The sequence below is a fragment of the Vicugna pacos genome, chromosome 9 (assembly GCF_048564905.1).
Source record: "Vicugna pacos chromosome 9, VicPac4, whole genome shotgun sequence".
Classification (NCBI taxonomy): domain Eukaryota; kingdom Metazoa; phylum Chordata; class Mammalia; order Artiodactyla; family Camelidae; genus Vicugna; species Vicugna pacos.
Window position 1 is genome coordinate 55,649,834 of NC_132995.1, and position 13,707 is coordinate 55,663,540.

The following is a 13,707-nucleotide window of genomic DNA, read 5'->3' on the forward strand; positions in this document are numbered from 1 at the left end:
CCGTGAGTCTGTTTCTGTTTTGTAAAAAAGTTCATTTGCGTCATTTTTTAGTATTCCACATATAAGTAATATCATATGGTATTTTTTTCTTTTTCTTTCTGGCTTACTTCACTTAGTATGACATTGTCTAGGTCCATCCATATTGCTGCAGATGGCATTATTTTATGCGTTTTTATGGCTGAGTAGTGTTCCACTCTGTGTATGTGTTTGTACGTGTGTGTTTGTGTGTGTGTGTATAACAACATATTGAATATAGTTCCCTGTGCTATACAAAAGAAACTTTAAAAAACTATTTCTATATATAGTGGCTAACATTTGTAAATACCAAATATATATACACACACCCCACAACTTCTTTATCCAGTCATATGTTGATGGACATTTAGGTTGCTTCCACATCTTGTCTATTATAAATAATGCTGCTGTGAACCCTGGGGTACATGTATCTTTTCAAATTAGAGTTTCTTCTGGATATAGCCCCAGGAATGAAACTGCTAGATCATATGGCAAGTCTGTTTTTAGTTTTTTGAGGACTCGCCATACTGTTTTCCAAAATGGCTGCACCGGACTACATTCTTACCAACAAATGTGGGAGGGTTCCCTTTTCTCCACACCTTCTCCACTGTTTATTGTTTGTGGACTTTTTTTTTTTTAAATTGAAGTATAGTCAGTTTATAATCTTGTGTCAATTTCTGGTGTACAGAATAGTGTTTCAGTCATACATATACATAGTCATACCTATTCCTTTTCATGTCTTTTTAATTATAAGTTACTCCAGGATACTGAATATAGTTCCCTGTGCTATACAATATAAATTTGTTGTTTATCTATTTTATATATAATAGTTAGTGTATGCAAATCTTGAACTCCCAATTTATCTTTCCCCACCTCTTTTCCCCTTTGGTAATCATAAGTTTGTTTTCTATGTCTTTCAGTCTGTATCTGTTTTTAAGATTCCACATATAAGCAATATCATGGGGTATTTTTCTTTCTTTGTCTGGTTTCCTTCACTAACAGTGACAACCTCCAGGTCCATCCATGTTGCTGCAAGTGTCATTTTTTTATGGCTGAGTAATATTTCATTGTATATATGTTGCGTGTGTGTGTGTCTGTGTCTGTGTGTGTGTGTGTGTGTGTATGTCTGTATATATATATGAAAACTTGTTTAACCAGTCATCTGTTGATAGACATTTAAGTTGTTTCCATGTCTTAGCTATTGTTATGCTGTGAACATTGGGGTGCATGTATCTTTTCAGGTTAGAGTTCCCTCCAGATATATGCCCAGGAGTGGGATTGCTGGATCATGCAGTAAGTCTGTTTTTAGTTTTTTAAGGAATCTCCATACTGTTTTCCATAATGGCTGCACCAGATTACATTGCCACTAACAATGTATGAGGGTTCCCTTTTTTCCCACAGCCTCTCCAGCATTTATTGTTTGTAGACTTTTGAGTGATGGCCATTTTGACTGGTGTGAGGTGATACCTAATTGTAGTTTTGATGTGCATTTCTCTGGTAATTAGTGATAATGAGCATTTTTTCATGTGCCTATTGACCATCTGTATGTCTTCTTTGGAGAAATGTCTGTTTAGGTCTTTTGCCCACTTTTGGATTAGGTTTTTTTTTTGTTGTTATTGAGTTGTAAGAGCTGTTTGTATATTCTAGAAATTAAGCCCTTGTCAGTTGCATTGTTTGCAAATACTTTCTCCCATTCCATATATTGTCTTTTCATTTTGTTTATTGTTTCCTTTGCTGTGCAAAATCTTCTAGGTTTAGTTGGTCCCATTTGTTTATTTTTGCTTTATTTCTGTTACCTTGGTAGACTTCCCCAGGAGAACTTCACTGCAATTTATAACAGCGAATGTTTTGCCTATGTTCTCTTCTAGGTTTATGGTGTCTTGTCTTATGATTAAGTCTTTAAGACATTTTGAGTTTATTTTTGTGTATACTGTGAGAGTATTCTAACTTCATTGGTTTACATGCTGCTGTCCAGCTTTCCCAACACCACTTGTTGAAGAGACTGTCTTTTCTTCATTGTATATTCTTGTCTCCTTTGTTGAAGATTAGTTGACCGTACGTGTGTGGGTTTATTTCTGGGCTCTCTATTCTGTTCCACTGATCCATGTGCCTGCTTTTGTGACAATACCATGTTGTTTTGATTACTATTACTGTAGCTCTGTAGTACTGTCTGAAGTGGGAGAGTTGCTCCTCCAGCTTTTTCTTTTTCTTCAGTATTCAGTATGGGATATCTTTTCATTTATTTAAGCCATTGTTAATTTCCTTAATTAATGTTTTATAGTTCTCCATGTATGTCTTTCACCTTCTTGGTCAGATTTATTCCTAAGTATTTTATTTTTTGATGCAATTTTTAAAAGAATTGCTTTTTTACTTTCTTTTTCTGATATTTCATTGTTGGTGTGAAGAAATGCAGCACATTTCTGTGTGTTAATCTTGTATTCTGCTACCTTGCTGAATTCATTCATCCCCTCTAGTAGTTTTTGTGTGGTGAATGGCTTTATTTCAAGTACAGAGGGATACTCAACTCTGACATAGGTCCAAGAAACTAGAAGCTGAAGCTAAGTTTTAAAATATGCTAAAGGCAATGGGAGACATAGCTATCAACCTACGAACGGGAAGAGCTAAAATGCAAACCCTCGGAGGAGTAGAGTTAATGAGATTGCCCAGCATGTAGCATAGGTATATAAAAGGCTAGAAAACATGAGCAAGAGATTAAGAAACACAGAGGTTAGAAATGAAAGGATAATATACATCTAATAGGAGTTCTAAGAAGGGAAGATGGAGAGACTAAGGGTCAGGTAATATTCAGAGATAAATAATAGCTGAGATTTTATCAGAGTAAACTTTCTGAACATCTGTTTAAAGAAGTACTTGAGCAAGACCAAGAAAAATATATTCACTTTGTAGTAAAACAAACAGTATTGCAAGAAGTAAAAAGACTGTTAAATGTAACCAGAGACCAAAGAAGTTGCCTAAAAGAAAAATTATAAAAAGAAGTCAATAGAATAAGACCCTTAAAAAGAGCTAAGGGGAAAAAATCAGAAATCCCATCAACCTCGAATTCTGAATTCTTATTCAAGAGTGAGTATTAACCATTTATACATTTCATGAAAGAACTTCTGAAAGACTGTTTTTCAGAAAGAAAGGACTCAGAAGTAAGGTAAAGCTGTAAGAAGGAACAGAATGCCAAGGAATTAATAAACATGTAGATTTTTAAAAATCACAAAAGATGGGAGATAGGTATCGTAGTTAATGCATTTAGGGTCCTGCATTTTTGAAGGACAAGAGATATTGATTAGCTTTAGACTTTATGTCAAATATACATGTTAAAGTTTGAAGGCACTTAATAAAAGAATAGTAATAGAAAGCCTAACATCCAGACCAGTGGAGAATTTGCAGAAATGCAAATACAAATCAATACATTTTGGTGAAATGCTGAGAAGAATGCATACCAACTCTAGGTTATTGGTTATTACCTAGAAGGGAGGGAATGTGATATAGTTGGGGGAGGAAATTCATCAACCATATTTGCAAATTTTATTTACTTAAAATATCTGAAGAAAATTAGGCAAAATGTTAATATATTGAATCTGGACAGCAGGAATATCGGTGTCTGTTATATTAATTTTTTTTTTTACTTTTTGTATGCTTCTACTTTTCACAGTTAAAAATTCTAATAAGAGTAAATTCAAATGACTACAAGCTTATGGAATGATGCTAAAATTTCCTAGTAGTCAGAGAAATACAAATTCAAATAATAATTTGAGATATTAAATTTAGACCGTCAGATAGGCAAAACTTTAAAAGCGCTCTAGTAAAAATTGGTGAAAGAGAAATATGGAAAAAGAGCCTTTTTTTCTGGTTGGAAGCATAACTTTATTGGAAATTAAAATAAACATACATAAATTCCTTTACCTGGCAATTTTAATTCTGGCCATCTAACATCAAAATAAAGGATATTTATTACAGTAATATTAGTATGAGCAAAATATATTTTGTTAATGCAAATGTCATTTTCTACTGAAGTAGGAAGGTTGTATACATATCTGCCTGGCCAAGTGCTGTCTAGGATGCTCTGTGCTAATAATCAGGAACTCTTCTTATTGTATAATCACTTCAGCTGTCCTTCTGGCTGTGGCACTGGAAATAAAAGGTTAGTTAGTGTTATGCTGAGAGCTTTCTCTTAATTATTTCATTTCCACCTAAATGTGGTTTACATTCACTTAGTGGAAGTCTATGTCATTTATACAGGAATCTTAGCAATATTGGTGGCCAACCTCTCAGTGTAGACCAGAAATCCATCTGAAATCATAATTAACCCTAATTGCTCTTAATGCTGGCTTCTCTCTTTTTACCATAGAGACTTGGCTTTCAAATAAAAAAATTCTCTGCATAAAGTTCTGAAGCTCAAATAATATTTTCAGAAGTGGGTGCCTTGTTCTGTGTAAATTTTACTTTCCAGAGAGGTCTTCTTTCCTGAGCTTCCTTTATAGGGAAAGAGTACTTACTTATATTGAAACATTTTATGATCTAATAAATACTTGAAATTAGAACCATTAGGAAGGGATTTTTTTAAAGGCAAAAATTGCAGGGTTTAATTTTGTGATAGAACTTTTTAAAAAAAAATAAGAGATTGATATTTACTCAAACCCTGAACAAACCATAAAAGAACTATTTTTATTTTCTTTGAAGTGTTGAGTTATTCCCTTCAGATGTGGAGATGGATGTCTACATTATCAAATGTATAACTTGGGGCCAGAGGGCTGTTTATTTTTTTGGAATCATCCATTACAGGTGGAATACTCATGCTTAGCATATAAACATTTAGACCTTGGTGTCCATGTAGACAGTCTGATTGAGGTGAGATGACCCATGTGAGGTCATAAACAAGGTAAGGTCCAGCATGGATTTTTTTTCCTAGATTTTTCATTCTACATGCCTTCCCTTAGATCCATGATCCTTGTAATGTTGTCTTAAAGTAACCTGAATGTTGATCTTAGGTAACATGTACATTTTTAAATGACATTTGATTCTACTGTTATGAATTAGAAAGTTACTTCTGACATTTAATAAAACCTAAGCATTTTGAGTTACACCAAACACAGCACTATATATTTTACTGGAATTTTTTTCTCACAGTACAGGATAGCCAGCAGGTCTACCATCCTACTATAGTCCACAAGCTAATGATGAGAATTCTTGAGCCCGGCCAAGAGGCACCTATTATGGCATTTAAATTTGAAAGTTAGTTTTAGTTTCATAAGCTTATTGATTAATGTCCCGTAGTAATTTCTGAGATTTTCTAGTGATCTGAGATATTTTAAAAATCATATTAGGTATGTCAGGCAAAAGATGAAAGGCATTATGATTATAAATAGGCTGTCTCACCTATTCTTATTCATTCTGTGATGCCCAGCATGAATCCATACAAAGGGGAGATAATTTTACTCCCAAGGGTTCTCTTCATATATATTATTTACTGGTTGGTCCCCTGTAGCAACACAGCTAGGTCACCCACATCAGCTCATCAAGCCCTAAGGGACCTTAGTCAACCTCAGAGAAAGTAAATAGGATAGATGTGTCTAGGCAACATCAAAACAAGTTGATTACAAAGCAAAAACTTCAGGCAACTGAGCAGGTCTTTCTGAAACCCAGTGCTTTGCTGAATCCGTTTCTGTCCCTTTCCGTCTCTCCACCTCATTTAGCTAGTAGGTATGGCCATTAGAAAGAATGCTCAAATTTCAAATCCAACAAAGCCTATCTCTTTTAATTAGAGGTTACTGATAGCTGCATATTTCCATCCTGGAAGATCTCAAAGCACTTGAAAATTTTCAGCATGCTCAAGTATAAACTCTTACTAGGATCATTTCACCTTCCACTACGTGTGTCTACATTAGAGGTGGAATGTGGCTGCTGTTTAACCCCGAGAGGCTTCCTAGCACTTGAAGACAGGGAATGAAGAATTCTGTATCCTATTTTCTATTTCCTCTGTGGTTTCAAGAGACAAAGTTGAAACATATCGCTGCCAGACTGAAATCTGCCAAGCCTTCTGAGCTAGTATCACCAGTATCATCAGCAGGAGCTGAATAAATGCAGATGATCAAGGTCTTGTACTCAGGGCCTTATTGCATACATTGGCAGGGGATGGAGAAGAGGGGATTCTAGCTACTACATTTCCCATCACTGAGAAAGTCTGAGGGTCCAGAAGCAATTCCGAGGTAGATTCCATGTATAGTACTTAGAAGGGGCTCACTGATGAAAGGTTGTGGGAAGATCTCAGGGCTGTGATTGTGAAGACTTGGGAATCCTTCATCATGTCTGAAGACAAAGCATTGTAGGTAAACTCCAGGAAATTGAGTCTCTCTCATCTAGATGGAGAAAACACAATTAAATGGGACCTCTGGGGCCTAGAATTTTCCCTTAAATTTCACTTTTTGTTTTTGGTCCGTTTTCTTTTTGTCTTTTTTTCAACCCCCTCTTATTTGAAGAGTGATCCATTATTCTAGTCAAAAATTTGAAGATAATAAAAATAAATAACTCCATATACCGTGAGCCATAGTTGATTGTTATCAATATTTGGATAAATTTCCTTGTAGGGTTTTACATACTTATGAAGAAAAGAAGGAAGAAGTTCTTAGTATTTGCGGTCTACCCAGGCACAGAGAAGTAGAATGTGATTAGGACTGTGTGGGTCATTATCATCGTCCAAATATCTTTAGTGGAAGAGGTGTTTAGGACCAGGAATATATTATTGATGACAATACTCTACAATGAATTATCTGGAGAATTTTCTCAGTTCTTCAGTCCCCTACAATAAGCATGCCTTATGATTTTGTAAGCATCTGTATATCAGGGCTTGGTTGCGATAAAAACAAGGCAAGAATATTTTGAAACTCTAAAATGATGGGGAAATTATTATTTTATTTAGTATAAATAAACATCTGTATAATGACACAATCTTCTGACACATCTTATTGATTGATTGATGCTTTTGGAAGGGAGGCTGGCAGGGAATGGATGGTTTTGTGAAATGGTACCAGTTTAGAGGGCCTCCAATTGAAAAATAAACCGTCTCTGTCTCTTACATTTAGTGTTCAGACTTTGTGTGTCCTTTTTGGTTCTGTTCATCTATCCAAAAGGAATACTTGGTAGATATTTTCATTTTCACCATTTTATCCCCAGTGGGTTTGGGCTGTAACAATCATAATTAATTAGGAAGAGAACAGAGGTAATGTTCTGAGGACAGCTCAAGCTGATTATAAAACCCCACAGATGCCCTGAAGGGGTCCTGTTTTATCAGATGCATATTATGCTAAACTGAATCAAGACGTCCACTCATCATTTCAGGTGCTGGTAAATGTGTAAAATAGTGTGGAATTTTATGGCCATAAAAGGTCAAGTTTCAAGAGTTTTATTTTTAAAGGAAGTTTCATGGAATCTGAAATGTGAAGTCCAATCACACTGAATTCATTGGCAACCAGACCTGCTTAAAGGTGAAACCTTATTTCCCGAGGGGTTTCAAGTCAGAGAGGACAAAGTCCCCCCAGGTTGCTCCCCCTTCTGCCAGATTTCAGTTATAACAGAGAATCTTTTCACAAAATGCAGTCAATTTATGTTTCAGGAATTTAAAACATATTTCATTGGCTCATCTGGACACTGGAAAAATCTTATATTCTTTCCCCAAGTGATTTGGCTGTTACTTTGGCACACACTGAGAACTCACACACCTGGCAAACCACCTCAACTTTCCTGATGCTCAGAAGGAGGTCTTCAAACCTAGAAGCATTTTGGATGGTGGGCTATGCTGAATGTTCCCAAACACAAGAAGCATGAAAACAGCCATTCACGTGCAGAAATGGGGAGACAGCCTGAGGGTAAGGCAGAGGAGGAAGACAGAGGCTCAAATGAGAAAAGAAAGAGGTGCGGATATACTTGTGTAGTCAGTTTAATAAGATCAAAGACTTAGCCCGGTAAGTTTATATCTGACTTAATAATGTTCATTCTCAGATACTCAGTCATCCCCTGTGGCTACCTTGAAGTCAGATTTCTTGTAAAGCCTGGGAGTAATGCAGGGCTAATCTTAAAACATTGCCTAATACCCCAAATCACTGTTTACTCTGGTGGGATCACAATTCTGCAAACACAGGCAAGATCTGTGGCTTGACAGTTACAGTTGCTTCTACTAGTTGTGACTCAGTTGTTGGCTTCACAGGAGCCAGAGGACTCTGGAAGTGTGGGGAGCTGGAGGACTCTTGGATACACAGATCCAATGTAATAAAACAGTATCCAAGGACATCATCCATGCTCCATAGTAATGATTTTTATGACATATGGAAAGTGTCCAATACAGCGCCTGGCACATAGTACTGACTTAGTAATGTTGGTTTCTCTATAATCATCATTAGTGAAATGAGATTCAGCACTAGAATAACTTGGCACTTCAGCACTGGGAATAAATTTTTTTTTTTTTTTTGGCCAGATTTTGATTACTGAACTGTAACTCCTGGAGGTTCCCTAGTGGATGTATCTTTGTATCAGTAGGGCTAATAGTTCTGAGAAGTCACTCAATTTTTAAATTTTGTTTGTTTATTTATTAAAGTTGAGGTATAATTGACAAATATGTGGTACATGAATGCATGAATGGTTGAAATTAGGGTTTGATCTGGGGCATAGCTAGGCAAGTAGGTCTTTTTCCTGGGTGCTGGTTTCTTTGGACGTATATTAATTTTGCTCTTCACTTGGAGATGGAAAAGTGTCTGTCTTTTCTATGGGGATCAGTAGGGACTAGAAGGAGGTTGGAAAGGGAGAAAGGAGGTACCCTAGTGTCTGGAAACCACGGCCAGCTAGTAAGGCTAGGAGAAAAAGAGCTGGGACTCTAGATAAATCTTGGGTGCAGAGGTGGATTCTAGGGTTTGGAAAAGTAAGTTTTCCGTAGAATTTGTGGGAGAGCAGGTCACAGTTTAGAGGAAGAGTTATACTGCATTTCATTGCCCCACTGACTCATTTTTTACCCACATTTATTCACTTCAGAAGTACTTAAGTATTTACCATATGTTAGGCACTTCATTACTTATCAAGACACAACAGTGAACAAGACAGATAGAGTCCTTTAAAGTCTAGTTGAAGGCAGAAGACAAAGGGACATCAGTTTAGATTCTTTTGTTCCCATATTGAGTTCTGCATTCTATAATCTCTTGCCAGAGACAGATATTTCCTAAATTAGTGTCTCCTTTGTGAAGGGCTCCACTGAGGAACAGTACTCTTACCTAGGCTGGTACACCAATTAGGAACTTTTCTAATTTGTTTTTCCTTTGGTGTGTATAGAATTTCTAATTGTACCAGTGGATTTTCCTCTAAAGCCAAAATATGAAACCTTTAGTTGCATTGCGTGGTGTAGTATGTGGGCAAGAAGGTTCATGAGAGCACTCACTGGTAATGACAAAAGTGATATCTCGTGGCCGTAAGTGACAAGGAAAAGAGAGATGGAAGTGTTTTTTTTTCTAGCAGCAAGAGAAAATGTGGTAGCGTAGTTGGTTCTGGCAGGAAAAAGGGAGACATGGCAAAGGAATTAGGTATTACAGTATCCACATTTTTGAAAATCATAGCTCTATATCTTAGATCATAATTAATTCAAACAAGGACCATTTCCCTGGAATGATTTTCAGGTATTTGGGAGTGATCCTGAGCAATTATATTTGGTACAACCAAATTGCAGAACCTTGGCAGCATTTGAACACCCGTCCACGCTCCTTGAAGCTCATTGTCATGGGATTTGACCTAAAAACACTCTTTACACAGCCAGCTCTTAGTCATTTGTGGGAATACTGGCCAGTGTTGGTATACCTTTTTTCTGCCCATTTGAGACAATGCCAGGTGGTGTAAAGGACCAGCAGAAGTGTGGCAGCAATCATTTATTTCTGGTCCAAGTGTGGTTTCATGCCTGCATCGCCACAGAACTCCGTGCTGTCTCCCCTGCCTCTGTTCTGCCCCTCTTGATAATTCCTTATGTAAGAGCCATTAAAGGTTGAACCCAGCAGAGCAGCATGCGTGGAAAGACCATTCGTCAAAAGGCAAAAATAAGTTATAGTTTCTAAAAAATTACATTTCTTTCAATTACTGATTCCCAACTGCAGGCTATTTTAGGACCCATTACTGTTCTTTGGCTACCGTGTCTTACTTTCTGTAATTCCCTCTTTCAGTTGCTGTGGGATAAGCACAGGGCCTGGAAAAGTGGTGACGCCAGTGACTTGACTTTCACTTCCCTGGAAGCCTCTCCGTATTTTTTTTTGTAGAGTCTTTCCATTTTCTATTTGTTGCCCAACCTCTATGAAAGTTTCTTCGCAGGAAAAGATCTGTCACCAGTCATTCGCACCTTGATGCAAATTTAGACCAGCGTGTTACCTTCCCCTGAGGTGTATGTACTTTTAGGTTTTCCTCTAAATGTGTGACAGCATTTTGCCTGTTTCTAGAGGACTTTAAGCTCTATTCAGCAATCAGTGGGATTGGCATGTTACTAGATCAGAGCCCTCCCTGGTGTCTCTGATATCCCACCAGACAGCTCTAAGGAGTAAGGCTGGCTCTCCCGAGAGCTGTACTTCAGTTTCCATCTTGGATGCAGTCTAAAGGCCTAAACTTACCCTGACTTAGACTCCATGGAAGCCAAAAAGGCACCAGTATTTATCTCTGTAAGTAAACAGAGGGTACTAGGGAGAAGGATCTGTAGAAAACTGGCTGGGTGTAGCCCACCTTCCTTGTTTTTGTAATAACTAACCTTCAAGAAGTTCCCCAAAGATACACATCTCCTGGAATTCACACTCTGGTGTACTGCCTTCCCACTTCGAATCAGAGCTGTCACTGGGTGACCAATAGAATATGGTGAAAGTGAAGTATATGAATCTTGAGGCTAGGCCACAAAAGGCGTTGCAGCTTCCTCCTTGGTGTCTTGTATCTCTCACCCTGGGGGAAGGTAGTCACCATAACATGATGAACTCAAGTAGTTCCATGGGTATGTTCATGTGGAGAGAAACTGAGGTCCCGACCAACAGCCAGAACCAGCCTGGCAGCCATGTGATTAAGACACTCAGATTGAAGCCTCAGTTGACATCTGACTGCAAATGCATGAGAGACCCTAAGTAAGAACTCCTGGCTGAGTCCTTTCTGAATTCTTAACCCACAGAAACCACTATGATGTTATTATTACTGTTTTAAACCACTAAGTGTCGGCATAATTTGTTACTGAGCACCATCTCTTGGCCTTCCAGTGGTAGTCACCTGCCCTGGAAATCCTGATATCCAATGCGGGCAACAAAATTGTTCCTAAGTGAGTTACGTTTTTTTTTATCTGCTGAGAAAATGTGATGTAGCTGATGGTAATTTGGCCAAACACAAGTTCTTATGAAGCAAGCTGACCAGTAATATAGTCTAGTTCAAAGATACGGTTTATTTGGGTACATCAGGAAAAGTGTTTTCTTGTTTTGTTTTGGTTTTGGTTTGGTTTTGCAATTTCTTATGAACCTTCAGGAATTTTCATTGGCCTTTCAGAATTTGAGGAGGCTCTACATTTTTATTTGCTTTTATATGTCTATTTTTCTAGTAACTAGAATGTATTTTGACCAAATTGTTTTTGAACTACTCTACTTCAACAGTGTTTCTTTCAGTCCAGATGGTTTTGGCTAAATCTTCATGAGGAAGTCTTTTTTTATGCCTTACCTCTTACTGATTTATAAAACTTGAAGAAACATTTTCTGTTAATTCATGTAAAAACCAAAACCTTTAAATTGGAATAAACGCAGATGGGGAATGTGATAGGTAGCCTCCAAGATGACCTACTTTATCCCTGGTGACCAGGCTGTTCTATACTCTCTCTCCTTGTATGTGGCCTGAACTAGCCGATCTACTTCCACTGAAAAGAATATGGCAGAAATGTTGGGATGCAACTTGTGAGTTACATCCTCCTTTTATAGCCTTGCATAACCTTCTAATACTGAGTTACAGAAAGACTGTGCTTCTATTTGGGGAATATTCTTTTACCATCTTTCAGATTACTCACCCTGGGAAAAGCCAGCTGGCATGTTCTGAGGCATTCCTGTGGAGAGACCTCAATATAAAGATTGTATGAAAAGCAGATTGGGATTGGAGAGAAGACTGAGTAATTGGACTAGTCATTGTTTTTCTGTTTCAGCTACAACAAATGCCCCAAACCATGAGTCCAGGCCTTCTTGAGGATCGTTGGATAGCTTCAGTATTACTTGCTGGTGTCCTCATCTGCACAGGTGTTTTCTTTGAGTTAGCAGACGTTGGACCTAGCAGAAGCCTTGGTGTGAGAGAGTGTGTCCTGCCAACAACCCTGTGAGTGAGTTTGGAAGTGGGTACCTCACAGCCAAACCTTCAGATGAGACCACAGCCCTGGCCTGTGACTGCAACCTCATACCCACCTAAGCTGTGCCCACATTTCTGATCCAAAGAAATTCAAATAGCAAGTGTTACTTTTGAGCCCCTAAGTTTTAGAGTAATATTTACACAGTAATAAGATCCTAATACAGGAGATGAGAGAATAGAATAGTGTCCTAAAAGTGGATTTACATCTTTGCTTTACATTTTTTGTAAAACCAAGACTTACACCTGACCTTGTCCACGAATTCTGCAAACTGGCTTGCTGGAGTGTATTACCAATTCTTTCCTTTTGCTTCCTACTCCTTCCTTAAGCCAGTCACACCCTAACATAACATCTGCTTTTTGCTACAATCCCACCCTCTCTTCCTCCACCCCCTCCCACCTCCTTCCTTGTTTTTGTTCAGAGTAAAGGAGGGATAAAGTGGTTTGAATTAAAGTGGGAGCGATGTGACAGAATGTCCAGGAAAATGTGCTGGGGCCCTTGGAGTCTGGGCCAAAATATGGCTGATGATCACCCAAGATGGCATGCAGAAGCTGGAGCGGGGGTGAGGGACCCAAGTGACAACTATTGCTTTTATGACCTGACTTCGGTGACAATTTGGAAAGGATCTGTTCTTTTTGGGGAGGAGGGTAGGGTCAGGATTTGTGTTTGTCCTTAGATTCTAAAATCTTTCTGATTAGCAGTAAAAGGTGAGTTGGAACTTATTCTTTTTCTCTCTCCAGAATCACCTCTGTCCCTCATTTCTTGGGTCAAGGGAAGGAGTGGTTGCTAAGTGAATACCACTGGTGTTTCCACTGAACAAATCTTGAAGGAGGGGAAAATGCCTATTCGGGCAACACACCCTGACTTCCTTTGCAAGCTTCAGAATATATGTCTTAAGAAAAATACTTCCCATTCAAAGTTATCACAGAAGTAGTAGGGGCACTCAGCAGTAGCTGATGGAGACATTCAGGAGACATCTGCAGTGCTGGAACTCAGAAGGGCAGAGTTGACTAATGACATTGACACTCCTTGGTGACAACTAAACCTCTGATGCATGACCTTACCACAGAGAAGCTCCTATCAGAGGGATATAACAAACACCAATGAGCTGAAAATTAATAAAAGTAAAAAGGCTAACCCCTGATCAAGTGTCTCTGACTGGGCTTGAGTTCCAAGGACAGTGTGTGCAGAAGTAATCTTAGGAAGATGGACTTCTCACTTTCTCTAAACGCATGGCTGGATGGAACAGTTTTGAATGTGTCACAGGGCAGTGCTGTTGCAGGGCTGGCTGTATGCGATCACTTCCCCCACCCCCA